Below are 20185 nucleotides of genomic sequence, written 5' to 3' on the forward strand. Positions count from 1 at the left end.
AACAGTCATTTAAAAACAGGTCATAAATAGAGTTTCTATAACAAACTCTTGTCTTTCCACATTGTTCCACATCAATCCACATTATTTAATCCACATCCATTTCATATGTATTCCCATTCTCATCCAATCACATCATTTTCATCTCATCACATCTTTCCTCATTTATCCTCATCCACTCGCATCTACCCATATCCACATCTCATCACATTGCATTCATTCACATCTCATCCATTCATATCTACCCCGATCCACATCACTTCACATCACATCCATTTCACCTCACATCTCATTCATTGACATCTATCTTCATTTCACATCACATTCATTCACATCACATATCATCCATTCACATCTATCCCAATTTTACATCACATCCATTCACATCACATATCATCCATTCACATCTATCCCAATTTACATCACATCCATTTCACATCACATCTCATTCATTCACATCCCGATTCACATCACATCACATCTCATCCATTCACATCCCATTATAATTCATTCACATCCCAATTAACATGACATCACATCTCATTTATTCACATCCCAATTCACATCACATCTATCCATTTCACCACATCACCTCCATCCATTCACATCCATCACATCACATTCATTCATATCCATCACATTCATTCTCATCACCATCCCATCACATACATTCTATCCACATAACATCACATCACATCTATCCACATCATATCTCATTCATACACATCTCATCTCATTCATCCACATCCATCCAATCGTTCACATGTACGACTACCATTCTTCACATACACATCCACATCCATTCTTTCACATACATCCACATCCATTCTTCACATACACATCCACATCCATTCTTCACATACACATTCACATCCATTCTTCACATACACATTCACATCCATTTTCATCACATATCAACCATTCACATCCCATATCATTCATTTACATCCCGATTCACATCACATTACATCTCATCCATTCATTCACATCTATCTGATTCACATCACATCTATTCACTTCACATCTCATCACATCTATTCACATCACATCCCATCCATCCATTCATTCACATCTATCTGCTTCACATGATATCTCATCACGTCTATTCACATCACATCTCATCACATCTATTCACATCTCATCACATCTATCTGCTTCACATCCCATCCATCCATTCATTCACATCTATCTGATTCACATGACACGGATTGACCTTTGACATCAAAAAAGGGCCAACGCTACACCAAATTTTAGGCTACTACGAGTGCATCATGCTAATGCCTGCTTGGTGTCTCTAGACATTCGAGGACATGATGGAGACTACATTATTCTGGATAAGCTATGGAGCCTTCCATCGAGCACCCCCTACTCCTACGTCACGCCACAACTTTACCGCACCTATTCGATCTACTACCGCTAGATCCGCAGCTCCGAGGATGGACTTGAATTAGGGAGGGAGGTATGTTAACCACTCTGGTTAACATTACTTTTCAAGTGTGGCTACACTCATTGTAACTTATCTTTTGTAACCGCACAAAGTGCTTAATGATAAAAGAGACATGGGTTATGAGACAGAGCTTACGGCTTGTGTAATGTTGGTCATAGGAAAGAGATGTACATAGAGCTAGGAAGACTAGTTTTGGGCCCCCAATTGTAAATGGGCAGCCGACCATTGTAAACTAAGAGCTCTTATAGATAAGACATTTTATGAAATATGAAAAGAGATAATCCCATTAGTCTCATTTGAGTTTTGCCTCTCTCTCTCTCTCTCTCTCTCTCTCTCTCTCTCTCTCTCTCTCTTATGAGCTTGTGGATGTATGCTTGCATACTTAATTGTTGTTGTGTATGCTTGTAGGGATGGTGATGATCTAACTTCTCCTCTCCTCTCCCCTCTCTTTGCTCTCTACCAAGGTCTCTCTTGCATACATGTAGCATGGAGTGAATGTTGAGCTTTCCGTAGCTCCATCCTTCTTGCTCTCTACCTAACTCTTGAATCTCTACTTAGGTGACACAAGTAGAGGTGGAATGAGCCCCTAGCAGCTTCACATCATCAAGGAGTTAACCCTTATTAGGGTTGGCTAAGTGCACATCTCCGAACTCGACCCTTACATGTTTCTCTTCTTCTCTCCCTCTCTCTTGTGTGCAAGGTAGTATGTTAGGAATAACACCGTGTTGAAGGTTGCAAGCGTGTGGAGGAAGAGGGCGCATTGAGGAGGGGGGGTGCGTGAAGGAGAGGGTGCGTTAAAGGGGGGGTGCATGAGGCCGAGTGCACATTGAAGGGGGTCACATTAAAGGGGAGGGCTATTGTGCCCTTCCTATCATTGTCTAACGGTTTTAAAAGCCATTAGACAACGATAGGAAGTGCAGCATGGCATGTGCCGCATGCGTGGCATGCACATGCCATGCGATGTAGCCACGTGTAGTGCCCAAGCTCGGGCATTACACGTGATTGCCATGATTTGGCACCACGTGTAATGTGCTATCCACGTAAGCAATGGAGAGAGAGAGAGAGAGAGAGAGAGAGAGAGAGAGAGAGAGAGAGAGAGAGAGAGAGAGAGAGAGAGAGAGAGAGAGAGAGAGAGAGAGAGAGAGGAGAGGAGGGAGAGAGGGAGAGAGAGAGAGAGAGAGAGAGAGAGAGAGGGAGGGAGAGAGAGAGGAAGAGAGAGAGAGAGAGAGAGAGGGGGGGGGGGGGAGGAAGAGGGAGAGTCATCCTCCATGTTGGGATCAAGGCCTACCTCCAGGTACGAGAAAAGCCTTTACGCGTTCATGGGAAGTAGCGCCGAGAGAGAGAGAGAGAGAGAGAGAGAGAGAGAGAGAGAGAGAGAAGAGAGAAGAGGGAAGAGAGAGGAACACCCATGCCATTTTACAATTGAATTTTACAATAAAGCATATAACAATGAGTATATTTGTAGCCAAAATGCTAAAATTTTGTCAATGTAGCACCAAAAATGTGCACAAAATTTATATGGATGCGATCATTTGTGGAGATGTTATTGATATGGAAAAGATTTTAAAGTTAACATGAAGCTAACATGGTTTCACTCTGATTTGACTCACCAGATTTAGTAAGAACACTAGGGGCATCAAATGTAGGGATGCTAATTTTTTAATATACATATATATAAATCACATAATTTATTTTTTTGAATTAATATTTTTTAAAAATAATAATAATTACTTGAAAATGATTAAAATAGAAACGATCAACTTATTTAAGGGTGTTAATCACCATTCATTTCATGTGTACTTGGTACCTGTTCTATCATTCTTTCTTGTTCTTGTGTACTTATTTTTTGTTCTTCTTTAAAATGAGCTGTACAATCACCTTCCCATCTTCTAAGAAGAATCTATGTTTCAGCAATTGTAAGATTCCTCCTCAGCCTAAATAATGAATAAGCTTTTACCTCAATCCCATGTAATCATTCCCTATTTCTGAATGTAAGAAAATATTATTTTTCCTTGTTTTTACCTAGAGAGAAGAAAAATTCTAGAGAGAGATAATTCAATATTGAGATATTTTTAGATATAAAAATTCTCCTAATGTCTAAATATAATTCCTTGAAACATAAATTAAAAATAAATTCTCTAGTGTGCATTAGGAATCAATTAAAAATATGTAGTAAAGACCTTAGCCTAAGGGTCCAGATTTTCAGAAATTTTTGGATTATGGTCCAATTAAGGTTCCTATGGCCAATAAGATTAATCCAAGTGTTAGGATGAGATAAATCCAAAGAATAAAAGAAAATACATAAAAATGAGTAAATGCTCACATAAGATGAAGAGTTGAGACTGAGTACAAGGTTTATTAGTTAAAAATTAAGAGATATTAGTTAAAATGAGATATTTAGAGGAAATGATGCATTTTTGACACCTCAGTAAAGGAGAGAATGCCACATCAAGGAGATGCCTTTTTCTTCATGATTACTTGAGTTTTTTAATCCAAAAAAATGTGATATTCTTCTCTCTCCTCTCTCCTGGAAGAACAAACTAGATCAAAAAGGGAGCCAAACTGGTCCAAATCTTGTTCAAATTGAGTCAAACTGAAGTTGGAAAGCTCTAGAACCCAGTTGGACTTAGTTAGAGGCCTCCCTCACTTATACATAAACCCTCATTCCTTTGTATTCTTATCTGTGAGAGCTATACCATGCCAGTATTATATTAAAATCATCATATTTTCTATTATCCCTTAATTTTTCTCTTCTTGTGGGGAGCTTGGAGCTTCTCTCTCTCTTCAACAACTCTTGGAGTTCTCTTCTCTTGCTAACCACTTGATTGGTTGGGGGCTTCACTACTAAAGAAAGAATCAAGCCAATCTTAGAGGTAAGATAAATTTTATGGTTTTTTTTTCAATTTCCTCAATGACTTTCTTCTTCTCAACCCCTCTCAAGCTTGAGAAGCTTTCTAAATGATTGTTTTAATTCAAATCAAGCTTTTTCTAAGAGTCTTAATGTTTAATTAAGAGAAAGTTAATCTTTATGCTTATTTGTAATGCTTTCTTTAAGTTAATCTCTCTATCAAAAAGAATAGTCATCGCTATGGCTAATTCTTTAACAAAAGAATGTAATCTCTTATTTCAAAACTAAACTCTAGGCTTGATGAGCTAGAGATTAAGAAAATGATATTTTCATGATTTTATGCTATTAAAATAATGGTTATTTCTTTTAGATTGTTTATGGTAGTTTAAAAACTACTTTAACTCATTTTAAACGAGAAATAGATTATTCCAACAAATTGGAAAAAGAGGAATGTTGAAATTAGCTTAATCGAGTGGGATAATCATAATTATGTATATAGTTATGGTTAAAATTATGATTTAAATTCATAGTTTAAATTTAAGCTTAAAAGTATAACTTCTATCATATTTTCATTACAAGCTTTTATTCTTTTAAGAAATTTAAAAATTATCAGTGATAGCAGCGAAGCTATGGTAAATTTTTCAGAAAAAAAAATACATATCTTATTTTTATGCATAATACTAAAAGAGGAACTCCTACCATATTTTAGGTTTAGAAATTTTAAGTAAAAAGAATGATTTTGACCATATTCATGAAAGAATACTTTTTGTATTTATGCATAATTATTTAAATAAGAATTTTTAAATGATAAAAGAGAAACTCCCATGACATTCAGAATTCAATCATTTAAATGCAAAAAGAGGATTTTTTGGCATATTCAAAATAATGGATATTTTTATTTAATTTAAAAAGAGAAATTTTTTATAAATTTATTTTATGCATAAGAATTTTTTAATGATAAAAGAGGAATTCCCATGACATTCAAAATTCAATCATTTAAATGCAAAAAGATAAATTTTTGGCATATTCAAAAAAATGGATATTGTATTTAATTAAAAAGAGGAATTTTCATGGTATTTTAAGTAGAAAAAGGTTTAAATTAATTTTGATAACAAAAGAGAAATTTTCACCATAATTTCACCTAGAAAATTAGGGTATATTAAAGTTAATAATTAAATTGGTGGAAAGAATATTCTTTGACATTTATGTGGACAAATCAACAAATTGTTATATGCCCAAAATTGGATTAGTGGAAGAAGAGTATTTTTATAAAATCCCGATATTCTCGTATAGAACTATTTCTTAATCTATTGTGGTTAGGAAGGAATGAAATTCATAAAGTTAGAACTTTCCTTACGGTTAGAAGTTCATTAGATTTTTATCTGAAGAAAATCCTTAGGAATCAAAGTTAGAAGTAAACCAAATAATTTTGGTTAGACCACGACTGTGAGAATGGCGGCCAGTAAACTACTTGTCCATCTCTCGAATCTGAATCAAGTAAAAACCTCGTACCAATTCCAAATCTTGACACAAAGAATAGACTACCGTTGAATTAGCGTAGTTTTCCCTTAACCAAAATCACCAAGAATCTAGTTGGAAATTCAGTCAAATGACGGGTAGATTACCCTGATGAGAGATCAATGATTCTCATTAAGAAAATCCAGATTGTGGAAAAAGGGGTTTTGTGAATCAAACTCAAACCGAGAATTCTACTTGCATAGAACATCTGTTTTTTTAAAGGATTGTTTTACGTCAGAATGCTAGAGGAAGCATTTGGTTTGTGATTAACTAAGGAGAGACTCATTTGCAATAACTAGCGGGGAGTTGTCGAGGGATGTCGCTCACTGCAAAGCCTATCGAGATCTTGACCAGCCTTGGTATGGTTAAAATGGTGCGCTTCTGGTATGATGGGCGAGGACCGATGAAGCGGTCCCTGAGTGAGTGAAGTGCTAGGACACCTAAGTAGGATCCTAGAGGGTTCTGACTAGGTGATGCATGAGCTCGCGGTTGCTAAGACACCCATGCGTACGTCGAGGAAGATATGGATGAACTAGAAGGAAATTATTTTTGTGAACTAGATTTTGATATTGGATCTCGTTGGTTGACCAGTTGGTCTTCAACGGAGAGTCCTGACGATAATTTTTGTAAAAGAATGGACTGGATATTTTGGAGGATTATGATCAGTAATACTATGTTTCATTGAAAGATTGTTTTAATGACAGTCGAATCTGTCAAAATGGCAATTTCATATTGGGTGTGTAAGTAGTGTGACTACTTGAATTTTGCTTGAAGCACTGGCTAGGGGACCTAGGAACTCTTTTTCTTGGTACCCGGGCAAAACATAACCAAAGTTTTATAAAGGAATCCCACCAATACAGTGATTGGGCGGTTGGCTAACCCATAGGCTAGATCAGGGGATTCCTGCGATACAAATAGTTACGATTAAGTTACATTAATTAGATTAAGTCCTAGGAAGACCTTATTTTGTGGGAGGGAATCAGCGGCGCTGTGCCTCACAAAAAAGGAAAAAAAAGCGATGATTCTATGGACCAAGTGCAAGTCTCTTCCTTGATCTGACCATGTGACTTTCGAGTTCGATCGGATCAGTTGATTAGCTAAGACTTTGACTAGATCAATTCTCCCGTTAGATAATTTTTCCTGGCGGAATCGCCTGTGCCTTCCAGGCAAGGGAAGTTTTTTCAGGTTCGGTTTTGGAGGAACTGCCGAACTAGTCTCTTGTCCGTGGGCGAGGCCTCGGTGTGGATCCTTGTCCTTGCGCGAGAGGCTCACGGTGCTTCCGCCGCCAGCGCCCTCGGAGGGGGCACCACGAAGGGAGCGGGGGACTCACAGCAATGGTCGAGTTCTCGTGAGTGCAAAGTTCTTTTACAAGAACAAGTAGCTCCCTACTCATTCAATGGATTACAAGCAATACTAAATATTGGGTTCTGAGAGTTGCATGTCCCTCTAGAGGCAACCTCTAATCATGAGGGGGAGGAGTTCTATATCCTTGAGGACTCTCTTTCACCCAATTACACGGCAATAGTTGATGCTTCATTAAACTCAAACCGACAAACAATAGCCATCTTAGATAGCATGCCCAAAGTCTAATGTGGTAGATTTATGCAGTCCCTTACAAGATAACAACAAAACCGGTGCATCAACCTCATCCACTGTGCAAGAGGAGATGGTAAGCGCATTTTGGAATACCTTTGGAGCATGAAGAAGGGAAACACATTAACAAAGATTTTTTTGAATGTCAAAGAGGTTATCAAGGCTGTGGAGATTCCTAGGCAATATAATGGTGATTGTAAGGTCCCTCCTAAGCCATGTATGTATGTGTCTCTTTTAATATAGATTTCAATAAGGAAAGAGAGTGTACTTAGAGAAGAGTGAGACAATAAGGCTAGAAAAATTAGGAAAGTGTTAGAATAAAAATATTAGCTCTAAAAATCCTAAAAGAATTAAGAAGACAAGAATAGTTCTATTAAGAGATAAGTATCTCCAAAAATAGAAATTCGAATTTAGGTGATAAGAGGTCATATTTAGAGTACTTTTACATATTTAGAGTCCATGCATACTAAAAATATGGAAAAACAACGCGTTTCTAAAGATGGTGCGTTTGTGGCTATATACAAATGTTTTTGCCTATTCTACCCGCGTTAGCTTGTAGACCAGATGCCTTCCTGTTCTTTTGACTGGTTATACAACCATATTTTGAGTTTTTATCAGAGAGTTTTAGCCGAAACAATTTGTTGTTTCTATCAGGGTCTCTACACAGAGAAAACTGTGAGAAGGCAGCAAGTAGTCTCAAGGTAATCCTAGAGTTTGAGATGTATATATCTCTTCATTCTTATCTAATATCTTAGAAAAGAAGCTTAGATTGCTATGGTCTTTCGAAGGAAGAGACCAAAACTCCATAGCTTTTCTTTTAGAGAAAGAATAGTATGCCGTAGCCCTGTAAGAGAAGGCTATTTTGCCATAGACCTTAGAAAGAGAGAAGAGTCACAGTACGAGTAAGAGGAGATAAAGCTTGGGGATGATTGGATGATTTCAATCGTAAGACAAGGTATTAGAAGACTCTATTCTCATATGTCAAGTTCTAAAGCTCTTGTTAACGAGCAAAGGCAACGATAAACGACAAATTTCTATAAGGTATATACATATTTTGTTTTTCAATTATATATCATTCTTAGGGGTTGAGGTATGGCCCCGGCTTCTCTATTAATTGTTAATAGTGATCTATTTGATTGATTTACTAGTTAAAGTTTGTATTCTTTTAAACAATAGCATATGCCTTAAATAAAGAATGTCTTATCGTAATCTCAAGTTGAAATGCAAAAATCTTTGTGAAAAGGATTGTTTTCTTAAGAAGGTAACATGGATTCTAGTCCTATGGTTTAGTGAGTAAATGGATTGTTATCTTGGTTAAATTAAGGTACAGGTACAACTCTCCCTGCCTTGACACTGCTCCGTTCTTGTGCTTGTATAGCCGGACGGCAGAGATGTTAGTAAGGCCCAAAGTTGGCCCATGGTATCCCTCATACCATTGGGAGAATGAGGTTCGTCAATTGAGGTGAGTGATTGTGATGCTGCCTAGTTCTGAGGGCCCAGGCTAGTGCGGTGAATTAGCCCACCCTAGTGCGCAGACATCCCTCTGAGAGGGGCGAGAGGATCGAGCGATAGAGCCTGAGAGGGCGACAGGCCAGTTTGAGTCCTCGCCAGCGGCCTGACGATGAGGTGTATGGTCCCGTAGGGTTTTGCCCAGCATGTAGAGGTTGGAAGGCCAAATTCTAGATCATCGGTAGTATAAGAATAAGAGAGCCGGTTTGGCTTATATGGAATTGATTCATGTATAAACTTTTTATGTATATATCTTGTCTTTTGCATGATTGTATTGGGTAAAAAAGGCTGTTTTAACAAACCTCGTGAAAAGGGCCTTAATTAAGGAACATGTTTATTTATGTTAAACAATGTGGTAGGATTAATTAGAAAACAAATTGATGCATGAGTAGGGTGGAAAGTGGGAGGATGGAATGCCCCGACAGCACCATCCTATGGATGGGTAGACCCGATTAGTCGGGTAGCTTTCCAACAGATTAAGTGAAAACCCTACGCTAGATAAATAGGTTCTTGGGCAACTCTATTCTAGAAAACTAGGCCAGTGGGGCTGTGCCTTACATAGATGAGAAAAAAAAGCGTTGCCTCTAGAAATCAAGTCTAGTAGTTGCCAAATTTATGATCAAGTACCTTATGGGTGATTTGATTTTTAGAAGACCACGCTCCCCCTGCGGGATAGAATTAGGTCTTACCTATGAATCGTATCCTTGAATCTCTGCATGGTCAAGGTGTCGATGAGTAAGAAATTTTCTCCAAGTTAAGACTTAGTGGACTATCTTAAGTGTTTTCCCTATTTTGGAAGGGGGGAAACCTTACAAGTGGTATCAGAGTCGATCTTAGTTCCTAGGATTTGTTTTTCAAAGGTTAACTGTCAAGGGATTAAAACAAGTGATTGTTTATCATATGAGGACAAATTAATCATCTCTACTAGCCATAGAAGTGATTTGAATATCCTCACATGTTGAGATAATCATCCTATGAAATTGTGCTTATATCTTGGGGGTGCACACGCAAGATATTTGTACAATAAATTTGAGAAATAAGATTGGGGAGAAAACCTTTTGTGAGGAAAATTATAAGGTGATCAAATTAAGAAACTAGTGAGAGACTGAATAGAAGGATAGACCGAAACTTTGTTTAGAGAAATTTTCAAGATATATCTCATTAGTTCACATATTATAAATTATTAAGATTATAACTCCATTAAGGTTTGAATAGTTGACGTGTGAATGCCATCCATTGGATGCTTTACACTAGGACAATCATCCAAGATTTTAAACCCATCTCAGACAAACATGGGTCTCGGATGTGTAATTCCTAGCAGATCATGCTCTTAGATGTGTTAATCCCAAGATACTAAATGTGTAATTTTCAGAAAACTAATCATCTTAGATGTGTCAATCCTGATAATCTTTGGATGTGTCAATCCCAAGGCACCAGATGTGTGATTCTCAAAAAAATGAAGATCTCACATATATTAATCCAGAGTGCCTTTAGATGTGGCGCTATGATAAGTATTTGATAGTTTTGATCTTTTCATGGTGGATACAATGAAAGAAGCAAGTTCACCCTTGCTCGTCTAAAAATCGTAAGAAATGCCGAATTAGTTGGAAGCACTGTTGTCAATCTAACCACCACTGGAACTAGAATCAGTTTATGAGATGCTATGAAATTATACCTTCGTGAAAGGTTTTGTCCTCCAGAATTTCGAGAGGATAAAATGAATGAATTTTTGGAGCTAACCCAAGAAAGAAAGACCCTAAAAGAATACCACCAAACTTTTGTTAAACTTCTTCGATTTGCTCTAAAGATGGATGAGGTAACTCTTCTCCATCGATTCATTTGGAAGCTTAATCTACCTTTGAATAACCTCATCAAGAATGTAAACCTATCCTCTATTTCAGAAGCCATAATTATAGCCAGAGACTGTGATAAAGTTTTTTTATATAGAAAGTGTCGAGAGGACATGAGTCCTTTCATGTTAATCAAGAAGAGGTCTCCTAATTCAAGAGGAACGTCAAGCCCACCCCTGGCTTCAAGGAATCATGAGCTAGAGCAAAAATTAGGTCAAGAAATAGGGACAGCAGGGTTAAAGATAATCGAATTCAACAAGTATTTCTATAAGTAAATAGAAGATGATTGGTACAATATTCATGTGAAGTAATGTGCATGATGAATAGAGGTATTCTAAAAGACGATACTAAGATTATGAAATTGCTATCATAGGTTAGATTGCGTAAAGAATTGATTCCCTTACATTTTTCCATGATAATTTGTTAAGTACCATATTACATGGGGGTATAGAATAAGGAATTCGATATGAGAGGTATATGGATGCATGAACTTAGGATAATAAGGCTAATTAACTTTAGAATAATAGACGTTTTGGAGGCACAACAAAACAAGCCAAACACATGAAATAAGGGACTCGAAACAATGTTTAGATAAAAGAAGATTTCTAGTGGGGACACCACTTTGAAAGAGACAGGAGGATTTACTTAGATACTATCCCAGCTCGCGAGATGAGGACATCTCGAATCTTTTAAGTGGAGGAGATTGTAAGGTCCCTCCCAAGCCATGTATGTATGTGTCTCTTTTAATATAGATTTCAATAAGGAAAGAGAGTGTACTTAGAGAAGAGTGAGACAATAAGGCTAGAAACATTAGGAAAGGGTTAGAATAAAAATATTAGCTCTAAAAATCCTAAAAGAATTAAGAAGACAAGAATAGTTCTATTAAGAGATAAGTATCTCCAAACATAGAAATTCAAATTTAGGTGATAAGAGGTCATATTTAGAGTAATTTTACATATTTAGAGTCCATGCATACTAAAAATATGGAAAAACAACGCGTTTCTAAAGATGGTGCGTTTGTGGCTATATACAAACGTTTTTGCCTATTCTACCCGCGTTAGCTTGTAGACCAGATACCTTCCCATTCTTTTGATTGGTTATACAACCATATTCTGAGTTTTTATCAGAGAGTTTTGGCCGAAACAATTTGCTGTTTCTGTCAGGGTCTCTACACAGAGAAAACTGTGAGAAGGCAGCAAGTAGTCTCAAGGTAATCCTAGAGTTTGAGATGTATATATCCCTTTATTCTTATCTAATATCTTAGAAAAGAAGCTTAGATTGCTATGATCTTTCGAAGGAAGAGACCAAAACTCCATAGCTTTTCTTTTAGAGAAAGAATAGTATGTCGTAGCCCTGTAAGAGAAGGTTATTTTGCCATAGACCTTAGAAAGAGAGAAGAGTCACAGTACGAGTAAGAGGAGATAAAGCTTGGGGATGATTCGATGATTTTAATCATAAGACAAGGTATTAGAAGACTCTATTCTCATATGTCAAGTTCTAAAGCTCTTGTTAACGAGCAAAGGCAACGATAAACGATAAATTTCTATAAGGTGTTTGCCGATTAAGGCGAGTGATTGTGATGCTGCCTAGTTCTGAGGGCCCAGGCTAGTGCGGTGAATTAGACCACCCTAGTGCACAGACATCTCTCTGAGAGGGGTGGGAGGATCGAGCGATGATGCCTGAGAGGACGACAGGCTGGCTTGAGTCCTCCGCCCCAGCGGTGGTCGACGATGAGGTGTATGGTCCCGTAGGGTTTTGCCCAACATGTAGAGGCTGGAAGGCCGAATTCTAAATCATCGACAGTATAAGAATAAGAGAGCTGGTTTGGCTTGTATGGAATTGATTCATGTATAATCTTTTTATATATATATCTTGTCTTTGGCATGATTATATTGGGTAAAAAAGGCTGTTTGAACAAACCTCGTGAAAAGGGCCTTAATTAAGGAACATGTTTATTTATGTTAAACAGTGTGGTAGGATTAATTAGAAAACAAATGGATGCGTGAGTAGGGTGGAAAGTGGGAGGATGGAATGCCCCGACGGCACCATCCTATGGGGTGGACCCGATTAGTCGGGTAGCTTTCCAACAGATTAAGTGAAAGCCCTACACTAGATAAATAGGTTCTTAGGCAACTCTATTCTAGAAAACTAGGCCAGTGGGCTGTGCCTTGCATAGATGAGAAAAAAAATCATTGCCTCTAGAAATCAAGTCTAGTAGTTGCCAAATTTATGATCAATTACCCTATGGGTGATTTGATTTTTAGAAGACCACGCTCCCCCTGCGGGATAGAATTAGGTCTTACCTATGAATCGTATCCTTGAATCTCTGCATGGTCAAGGTGTCGATGAGTAGAAATTTTTCTCCAAGTTAAGACTTAGTGGACTATCTTAAGTGTTTCCCCTATTTTGGAAGGGGGGGAACCTTACAGTGATATTGCATTTGAGTTCCCACCAACCATGGAAACATGTTCAAGAATGGACTCCATGGAGCACAAGTATGATCCCCCATTGGTGGTCAAAGCCGCAATTGCCTTCCCTGGAGTGTGTCGTCATAGAAGCCATTGCCTAGGTAGTTTGAAGTGTGTGAATGAACTTTGCCCAATTTAAAGAACCACAGGATGTCAAATACATCACATTTTACTGGAAGCATGCTAAAGGCACCGACCAACTGCAGAGGAGTGCAACAATGCATCATCTGGAAAGCTCCTTTGCCATTACTGCTCAGTATTGACGATGTGTGTTGCTACATCTATTATGTGATGCCCTCTGAACGAGACGATGAGTCAATTAATGATACACATTGGTTTCCATTAACATAATGTACAGGCGTGAGTAGGCACATCAACGGCACTAACTAATAAGAAAAAGCGAATGGTCTCCGGGGTGTTAAGAGTAGATCACAATGTTGGGGTAAGAAAGGTACGAATGTGTGTGGCCAAAGAAATCGTAATGGTAGTGCTAGTGTAAGAAGGTGGTTCCTCACATTTCATTAGGGAACAAGAGTTCATTAACAGTGTAGAGGAGATTCATGAGACCACTGGTGGAAGACAGCTGGCTGGCTAATTTGGTTAGGCAATTATGTTTTTATAAAAGAGTTATTAAAATCTTGATAAGTAAAGTGTGAAATTTGAACAATTTGATTTTTAGGTTTTGGAGTTCCATCACACTACAGCCCGGCACGAGCCTTCAAAGGAGAGCTTTGGGCTTGGATGCACTTCTAAAGCTGAAACGAGAATGCAATTACGACTTCCATGGAACCAGGTTCCCGAAACAAGGGTCCTCAGGTGAGAAGTGCTTTGTTTTCAAGATGTCCACCATTGGACCCACTTCAGGGTTGGATTTGGTGAATCAAATGCGACGGACTGGCTCTAGCAACTTGCAACATGCAGATGAACATCAAATTGGGTGACCATGGCTTGTCATATGTATGATCCAAGGTAGCATATTATGAATGTAGAGTATAAAAGTAGTCAGATCTGGTCAAGTGTGTACATCATAAATGACAAGGGTCCTCAGGTGAGAAGTGCTTTGTTTTTAAGATGTCCACCATTGGACCCACTTCAACGTTGGATTTGGTGAATCGAATGTGATGAACCGGCTCTAACGACTTGCATGGGTACAATTCGACCACAACCCCAACGAACATCAAATTGGGTGACCATGGCTTGTCGTGTGTATGATCCAAGGTAGCATATTACGAATGTAGAGTATAAAAGTAGTCAGAGCTGGTCAAGTGTGTTACATCATAAATGACTAGAGTTTTCATACAGCATGCAAGATCTTCTAACAATTGCGACATGTGAAATAAAAGAGGAGGATATGGAGGCCCAATGTCTGTTTTGGGAATGCATTAATGAATTGATAGCAAACCATGGTTGTGAAAAGGTAGATTTCTTTGGTTTCATGGTAGACAACCAAGGCTTAGGCTAACTGGAATGCAATTCGACATGTGTTCAATGGTAGGAAAAATAACATCCTTACAGATAAGGAGAGGTCTTGCCTATTTCGTTAGGAGCAGAGCATGGTTTCCCACACAACAAAGTATGTGTGTGTTACATCTCAAGGAGAGCACAAAGTAATGTGCGAGAAGTGGTGCATGGCTCCTAATAGTGAAGGTGCAGTGGAAGCTCAACTAATACGTCAATGGTGGCATAATGGACATGTGATGGATAGGAATATGTTAGTAATGGACTCATGGTTGAGCTAGTGGGAGGTGCGCATAGCACATTGGGATTCAGTCACATGATAACAATAGAGAGAAGTAATGATTATCCAAATACCCCAAGAACAAACCTAACAAAAAAGCAAGAATGGAAGTTAGCATACATGCGAAGGATAACGACGCAAGATTTCTCTATGATGCATTGATCTGGCAAATGCAATTTCGCAAAGCACTAAGGCAGTCTCTTACTCTCAAGGCAAGCACATAGGGAGAGAACCAAGCTTGGAGAAACTAAAAGAACGGTTTTCTATAAGCCCAACGCAAGTGGTCCAAAGAGTTAATCAGGAAACTGAAGAAACACCCATGCATAAGGCACCTACCCCTCTCACTTGGTGACAAAGAAAGTGCACGTCATAAGAGACCATTATGATCATTAATATTGATGATGATGAGGCCATGCATCGACCAGATTATAACTCACATGTGCGAGATCACAAGTATGCTTGGAGGCCATGGAAGAATATTTTTAAGGAGCATGATACAAGCAGTACTCCAGAAAGTACAGCGAAAGTCACAAAGTGCAATGTCATTGAGTGCAAGGTGAATGAAGCAATGTGGCCAATCCGAAAGATATGCATTGGCTATGGTGGTTCTTTGGAAGTTGTAGTTTTAAAGTACCTTGTAGCCCCACCAGTATCCGCCTTCCCATAATGAATATACCTCCTCGTCTATGAAGTTAGTTCCTATAGCAGCTGGCCATATCTTGGGTGGTGGTGGTTTGGGCTTTGGGTCTATGTTGATGTCCACAATATAGCAATGAAGCACGTGGTCAGGGCAAAACCACATCCATTGTCTAATGAGACCATTAGGGTGCTTGTGATAGCCTTTAAAAGATGGTGCATGCACACCCTTTGCAAATCTGGCTATGTGTTTCCCACACCTCTTACCCCCATGAGGCGTTCCGTTGCATGTGACCTTGCTTGGGTCCACTACTAACAGAGAGGCTGGTGGCTCAGGCATACAAAATGGCATAAGAGCCAAGTACTGCATGTCGATATCAGAGGAAGCGACAAAAAATAAAGGAAGCTTTGAAAATGAAAGCTACGATGGTAGAGAAGTGCATAGATTGGAGCACAAGTATGAAGTTTTCAAGATCGAATCACACGGGGATGATGGCACACGTGGGAAGATATGATGTGCATGTGAAAGACGAACTATGTTATACTTGTCCAGGTTTTGTTGATAGAGAATCCAAGAAGAAGCCGTATCTTGCATAATGCAAGCACTTCTACTTCATTTATTTATGTGTGCTAGGTTTGAGCCAAAGCGAGAATATGTTCATCCACCAACCTATCCTATCGGACCTTGAGCTTTACAATGCCTTGTCTCCTAGGATTACCTACCCTAATTTAGACAATTGAATGCATGGATTATCAGTTGACATGTAGTATTTTGGGACTTTTGTAACCTCTGTGGAAGCAACCTCATTGTAGAGGGTTTGATTGTACAATATCTTTTTCCCCCCTCCCTCCCTCTTCCCCCTCTTGCTATGGGTTGTGCATTTTCAAGCAGGTATGGTATTGTAGAACATGGTCATGTATTGATGAAATGGTATTCACGTTATGAGCATTCAACGGTTTGAAATCTTACAAAAATGAGAGGGGAATGGCAAGCTAGAGAGAGAAGAGATAGGGTCAAGGTGCTCCACAAAACACACAACCCCTTATCTAAAATTGCATGTATTAATAAAAATACAATACGTACTTGCTCTTCCCAAAAAAAGTATAGAAGATGCCTTTATTATTGTGGTGTAGAAATTCGAGGAAAGATGCCTTTATTATTGTGGTGTAGAAATTCGAGGAAAGATGCCTTTATTATTGATGTTAAAAAAGACAAAATGTGTTTTCTATTTTGTTTGTTGCAAAAGTAGAGTACACCTCTCCCACTACTATAAATATAGAGAAAAGCTCCAAAGAACTTTGTTAATCACCATTGCCGCAAAGCCTTGTTAGTAGAGTACACCACCCTAAACCCTCCTTTGTATTGTTTCTGATGGCCTCATCAAATATTAGCATTGAGGTTGTTGCTACGCGTGTCCAAAGGGAGGCCATCAATGTGGAGGTCAAGCAGAAGACCATAGACGGTGCACAAGCATGGAAAGGTCTCACATCCTTTTCCACTTTTTGGTAATGATGATGCTATTTCTCAAGTGAAGGCCAAAGTGGTGGGCTTAATTGCGATATGGCAAGCCCATGGTTTTATTCATGAATCGTTTGAGCATGTCTTGCTAGAGGAAGTGCGGAAGGGTACGAATGTCATTCGCTTACTTTGTGCCTTTACCCCGAAGGACAAGCAGGGCCCATAGTAGTAACGTTGATGGTTTTGACATTTCTATATTTGGAAGGTGTACGTGAATGAACTTGGTTTTATTTTCAGTTTGAAGCAATAACCTCCATGTAGAGGATATGATGTTGTCATGTTTTTCTGTATTCACTCCCTATGGCTCTCGCCCTCTCCCTCTCAAATAATTATGACATTGTCCCAACATCATGACCATGCATCGTCCAACCATCTCGGAACTCCTAATAGCTCATGCCCGTAAACATGTGGCAATGTCATCCACATCCTAAAACGTCTCCATGGTGCACCAAAAGCATTGGTCTCAGTCAAATATCTCAACACACTATTAAAATCCCTAATGATGGAAATCGATGCCACATCAACATACATGTACGAGCAAACAAAAATGAAAAATGGCCAAAATTATGGACAAAAGGGCAGAAGGTGTGAAAAGAAAGGGTGTGAAAGGATCAAAATCCCTAAGGTTAAGGTTAAAACAAACATGTTATCTTGTTCATTTTTTTCATCACACGCTAAGCGATGGCCATAAATTCTACTAGCGGGTAGCTTTGCAACCACGGCATACGCTCCATGATGGTAAGGCTCTATGTCTCCTTTGTCTCACATATGTTAAGGCTGTGCTGCTCTCTTTCTCTCTCTCTAAGCAATGATGATGATTTAAACGCTACGGCTTTGGTGCAATTTATGAACTAACATAGCCCTATTGTGCTTGTGTGTTAGATGTGTAGAGATAGAGTCATGTGCTAGTGAGTATATAGAGACAGAGTTGTGCAATGTTAAAGGCTAAACTACTCTTATTGTGAGTAACAAGATGATGCATAGCCCAACAAACCTTATTGTTTGTTGTTGTGCAAAAGGCCCTCTTGTGTGGGGAATCTAGTAGCTATGGTAGAATCCCAAACGACTACCGCATTCTTATAAATACCACCCTCATCGTGTAGCATGTAATATGGCATAGACATGCATGTGCATCATGGACATACACTCTATCATGTGCACCATGGACATACATGCTATCATGTGCACCATGTAACATGCATGTAACATGGCATGGACATACATGCTATCATGTGCACCATGGACATACATGTATCATCCACATGATGGTGATGCATGATGTCATAGAATAAGAAGGTGGATGGTCCATACGGCCATACATATGGTCTTCCCTCAATGTGCTCTATATAGTCCATGTGATGCACATATGGTCAGAACAAGTTTCTATATGCTTCTTCCCTCATTGTGCTCTATATAGTCCATGTGATGCACATATGGTCGGAATAGGCTTCTATATGCTTCTTACCATGATCTTCTTTACTGCATGGTCCATGTGGTCACTATACATGGTCAACACAGGCTGCCTGAGGTCTTTACATGTTGTGTTTTGTATGGTCTATATGTCTCGTACATGGTCAAAATTGTGATCTCTATATGCTCAGTCTTCTCACAGTGTACCCTACATGGCGGTCAATGTGGTATGTATATAGTCGGAATAGACTGCCCAAGATCTTTACATGGTCAGTGTCATCTCAATGTGCTCTATACAATCCTTGTGCTCTACATAAAATTGGAATGGGATCTATGTGATATTTGTATGCTTAGACTGGTTATATGTCTTGTACATATTCAGAATGGGCCTCCATGTCATCTTCATATACTTGGTGTGTGTGTTTTGTATAGCCCATGTCTGGTATCTATGGTTTTCTAAATAGTGCACTCTGGCGATGGGCTACACACAATCTTTATGTGGTCAAGGTTGTCCTCATGTGGTCTACATGGTCCATAAAACAAGTATATGATCAAGACTGTATATGTGATATCCAAATATTTGGTCATCTCTAGGTGTGCTTTGTATAGTCCATGTGGTCTATATAGGTTTTAATGGTGTCTATGTAATCATTGTGTGCTTGGTCTTCTCATGGTGTGCTCTGCATGTTCCATGTGGTCTACATATGGTCAGAATGGGATGATTAAGATATTTACATGCTCGTTGTCCTGTTGGTGTAGTCTATATGGTCCGTATGCCCCATACATGGTCAAAACAAAATTATTGAGGTCTTTACATACTTAGTGCATTTGATGTGGTTTGTATGGTTTATATGGATTGTGTACTTAGCCAAAGCATGTTGCAAGAGATCTTTACATGCTTCGTTTTGTCTAAGGACCTTTTTTAGCGAGCCTTTTTTTGTGAGCTTTGGCTCCATGGATTTTGCCTATGTGGACTAATTTGATGATATGGCAGTTTGATATGTCCCATGTTAACATGTAATGAGTTTATGTTAGTATATAACATGGCATGGACATACATGCTATCATGTGCAACATGGATATACATGCATCATCCACATGATGTCCTTGATATGGTCTATACATATGGTCTTCTCTGTGGTGTGTTTGTATAGTCCATGTGATTTACATATGGTCAAAATGGGTTTCTATATGCTTCTTCCCATGGTGTCCTTTGTTTCATGGTCCATGTGGTCTTTTTACATGATCAAAACAAGTTTCAAAGGTCTTTACATGATCAAAACAAGTTACAAAGGTCTTTACATACTCGATGTTGTCTCGGTGTGGTCTATATACTCTATATATCTCGTACATAGTTAGAATGGGTTGTATGTGATCTCTATATGCTCGATCTTCTCATGATGTGCCCTGCATGATGGCGGTCCATATGGTATGTATATCGTATGGTCAAAAGGGAATACCCAGCATATTTACATACTTAGTGTTGTCTTGGTGTGCTTTATACAGCCCATTTGATTTGCATATGGTCTCTATGTGAGCTCTATATATCTTTGTGTGCTCTGTAGTTCATGTCATCCCACATATGGTTGGAATGGACTCTATGTGAGCTCTATATGCTTGGTCTTCTCAAGGTGTGCTCTCCATGGTCCACG

Source organism: Cibotium barometz, chromosome 24 (genome assembly GCF_041138505.1).
Source record: "Cibotium barometz isolate CiBa-2024 chromosome 24, ASM4113850v1, whole genome shotgun sequence".
Lineage (NCBI taxonomy): Eukaryota > Viridiplantae > Streptophyta > Polypodiopsida > Cyatheales > Cibotiaceae > Cibotium > Cibotium barometz.